A 4,323-nucleotide genomic window follows, 5' to 3' on the forward strand; every position below is an offset into this window, starting at 1 on the left:
GAAGACTATGTCCACTGCTACCCCTGCATCTAATGATCTGGTGATCTGATTGTAAAAGGCCACCAGATTCCAGCATTCCTTTTTCCACAATGCCACAAGAACATTAAAGAATTAAGATTAGTGTTCAGAATGTCAAACTTTTAGGCATTACATGGGTTGTTTAATATAAGACAAACACAATTTTTCAAACTACATGTAATTTTGAAGGAAATTAATAGTGATTGTTCAGGACATTGCAACAAATTCACCAAAACAAAAGCTAAAATGATCTTTCAGCACTTTAGTTGGGCCCTGATATAGAGTACATTTATTCATTTATTTATTTGCAGAGTAAACTCATTTTTTTAAATGGCAACCTCTCACACAGTTGCTAATTATTGTGCAGCAATTTAGGTAGAAGTTGTATGACATAAATTGCAATCCTTTATGTGCAGATCTTTAGATTGTCTTTGACTCCACAAATAAATTATTAGAGTCATGGGCAATGCAAGTAAATATAAAGAATAAGGAAGACAAAGAGATATTATAAATAACCATAAAATCCAGCTAGCTCTTAAACCTAGGGAAAAGCATTAATTTAATTAATTAAATTGTTAATTTAATAGGTATATATACCGCAGAATTGAGCCTCAAAATGTAATCATTCATAGCTACTTACTGCCCTTGGAAATCAAAGGGAACTCTGCATATGTCAAGGCATATATGCAAGTTACCTGTTCTAAAGAAACAGGAGGAAAAGATGAATATTGAGGACGGTTGAATGAATTTGCTTTAGTCTGATGGACAGAAATTGATGAGGAATGTTTTAAGACTTTTCAGTCTATCCTGGAAGTTATTATTTAGATATGTATCTACCTTTCAATATCTCTTCAAAAGTCATCTCATAAAATACCAAGAAGGTTGAAGAATGTTGCCTAACACTAAAGCTATAATTATTTGAAGTGAGGGGACTGGGTCCCTGCATCTGGTAAAGAATGCTATAAGCAGACATAACAGAAAAATCTTTAAGTATAAATTAAGTTTAATTTTTTGTTTCAGAAGCACCACATAGAAGTTTCTTCCAGTGCAAGGCAAAGGGGAAATACAATGTGAATCATAGTCTTTATTACACATTGCTTAGAGTGAAACAGAGGTCAAACTTACAATTGTGTATGTTCTTACTGAAAAAAAAATTGTTATATGTATATGAATGTAACCATCAGATTTATATCCATGATTAAATAACAGAAAAGAAAGATTTGAAGAGGTAACATTTTTTTACCTTGGTTTATCCTAAAATCAACTAAAAGGTGTATTTTGAAAGAAAGATGATGTCAAACCGATTCTAAAGCTTACAAAAATAAAATTCTGAGGTAAGAAGTTGGTCTTCTAATTTTCTGCATGACTAGATTTACAAAATAAAGTTAGTGCCATTTTGTTCGAGGCTCAGAAAACAGGCTTTTAAAAATCTAGGTGGCTTTTAATTCTTCTTTAGTTATCCAATGCAGCTTTTAAAAAACAACACTTGCTTAAAACATTTCAATGACAACTTAATGAGCTGAAGGCAATCAGTGTTAATGGAGTCTATACTGGAATGGATTTCTTGATCTTGGTGTATAGCTAGTATCTATTTTCTCCAACTTCTTTTTGTTGTTAACTTTAGTGAAAAGAAACCATTGGCTCTACTTAAATGTTATCTTATTTAAATATGAAGACTATATGAAGTGTTTATGGGGGTTTTGCTTTTATACTATCTGAAACAATGATTGAGAAGAACTTAAAAGGTACAAAATTATCCCTTCTCTAACTTTGTATTTCATGCACTGTGGCACCCATTAACAAAATGAAATCACAATTTTGGGTTGGTATATTCTAGTTTGTCTTGAAAATATTAGTTTATTTTACTGATCGAAATGAAAAGCTATGAAGATGAAATACATTATTTAAATACTTAGTATTTTAATCATAATTATACCTGATAACCAAGGATCCTGGTTTTCTGTGATAAAAAATTCAAATTCTCTGATAAAAAACTGCACATTCTCTGATAAAAACCAAAAAATCCATGAGTAAAATTAAAGGCCCCCCACAGCCCCCCCTCCTGAGCCTTGCTGGTGCCCCTTTTTGCTCCCACAACAGCCCCCAGCCCTGCTCATGCCCCTTGCCCCTCACCCACAGCCCCAGACCCCTTGCCCTGCCAGAGGGGGCCCCCAGCTGCCAGAGCTATGGGACCAGGGCCCCAGGTCCACAGCTCCCTACCCCCACAGAAGGCAGCTGCAGCAGCACAGAGCCAGCTCCCCCACTGCTGAGGCCTGCTGCTGACTGGGGCAGGGGCAGGGCTGGCTTCTGGCAGCCGTGCACACTCACAGGGAACAAGGGGGACCAGAGCCCCAAGGGCTGTGTGGGGGGCAAGCTGTGGGCTCGAGCTTCTGTCGTGCTTCCCTCCTGTGGGTCCACTGTAGCCCAGCGGGTAAGACCCAGCATGGCTGGCAGCAGGGGGGCTGCACTGGAATCTCCTCACCCTGCGCTGCACCTCCCACGGCTCTGAGTGGTGGAGCCCGGTGCCACTTCCCTCAGTGCAGCTCCACATGTAGGAGGCACATTGCTGGGGCAGCACGAAGCGAGCGGCCACTAGGAGATCCCCACACAGCTCTTCTGTCTCCAGCCTTGCCAGGTCGTGGGGAGGGGAGCAGGGTGGCAGGGATCTGCCAGCATGGATTTCCTGCCCTGCTTCCCTCCCTGCAACCCTGCATGCCTGGAGACAGAGGAACCACGCAGAGCTCTCCTAGTGGCTGCTCACTCCGTGCTGCCCCAGCAATGCACCTCCTGCACACAGGGCTGCACCACGCAGAGCAGCGGCAGGCACAGGAGGTGCAGCAGGGGGTGAAGAGATCCTAGCGTGGCCCTGCTGCTGCCAGCCGCACCAGGTCTTGCCTGCAGGGCTACAGCAGCCCCACAGGAGGGAAGCAGAGCGGAAGCTTGAGCTGGCAGCCTGCCCCTGCACAGATCTGGGGATGCAGGTCCCCCTTTCCCCCTTAAAGTGAACAACACTGAGGGGAGTGCCCAGCTGGCTCCATACCTCCCTACTCCCAGCTGGCGCCTCCACATGCAGCTTCTCTTAAGGGCTGCTACAGCTGCTTCAGTTTCACCTTCCCCTGACCAGGCATTCTGGCTGTGAGTGGGCAGATGTGGAGCCAGCCGGGAACTCCATGTATTTCCCCAACATCCCCTGCTTGTGGCCGGACTGCCCAGCTGGCTCCACATCTCCCTGCTTAGGCCTGGAGTGCCTGGCCTGGGGCACATGAACCCAAAGTGAGTCTAGTAGCCCTTAAGGGAAGCCACACATGGAGGCTTCAGCCAGGAACTCTGTGCATTTTTCCAACACCTCCTCGCTCCCTCAGCCCCAAGCCAGCTTCCACCCCAGCCCTGCCCTGCAACCCCCCAGCCCTCTGAAAGCCCCACTTACTAGTTCACAGGCTCCAGGAGGAAAGTGAGCCTGACCTAGGCTTTGCAACTGACTAAAAGCTGCAAGCTCCACCCTTCCCCCTCTATCTCCCCCTCCCCCTACCCCTCTGGGCAGGGCTGGGCTTTCCCACCCTTTTTGCAAATAGGGGGAAATCTATGGGTTTCTCTGCTAAAAGAAAAAATCTGTTTTTAATTTGATAAAACCAAGAAATCCATAGTTTTGCCTGTTTTTCCATGGGAAACAAAAAACCTGGATCCCTGCTGATAACACGTACTATACAAGCTGCTGAGTAACATTTACACTAGTTAAGGTTATAAAACCAGTTATTTTCCATTGTAGTATGCTTATAATTTCAATATAATTCTACTTTCAAAATGTTTATTATACCTATTTTTTCACTTTGAAATATTTCTACAAGAGCCTCCTAACTACGGAAAGATAGTTTTTGCTGGGTTTTCTTTTAAGAGGACAAATTAATGTTAGAATTAGGTATTTTGTTGATGTAACATTGTTTATTTGCCCAAACTTCCCATGAACACAGCTAAGAACACCAAAAAAGCTCTCAGCCTTCTCTCAAAGTCATGCTAGAAGTGCTTCTGTGTCAGTCATTGGCTTTCTTCTGTCTTCTCTTTTTGCTTCTGTTCTGCTTTCACATGTACAAAGTTCTACAAAAGCAATTTGCACACTCCCACATTTACAATCCATTTCCAGTTAAATTGCTGAATCAAAGAGATCAGCTGCCTGCTTTAGACAGTGGTCGCTATTAGTATCTTTAAAAGCTCACTGCTTTTTTACATTCACCCTGATTAAAGAGTGGCTATGTCATTCACTAGCCTCCAGGAGGTTCCATCCAACCTACAGCATAACATCTCTCTCTC

This window comes from Gavialis gangeticus, unplaced genomic scaffold (genome assembly GCF_001723915.1).
Source record: "Gavialis gangeticus isolate Ggan-Ray unplaced genomic scaffold, GavGan_comp1, whole genome shotgun sequence".
Taxonomy (NCBI): domain Eukaryota; kingdom Metazoa; phylum Chordata; order Crocodylia; family Gavialidae; genus Gavialis; species Gavialis gangeticus.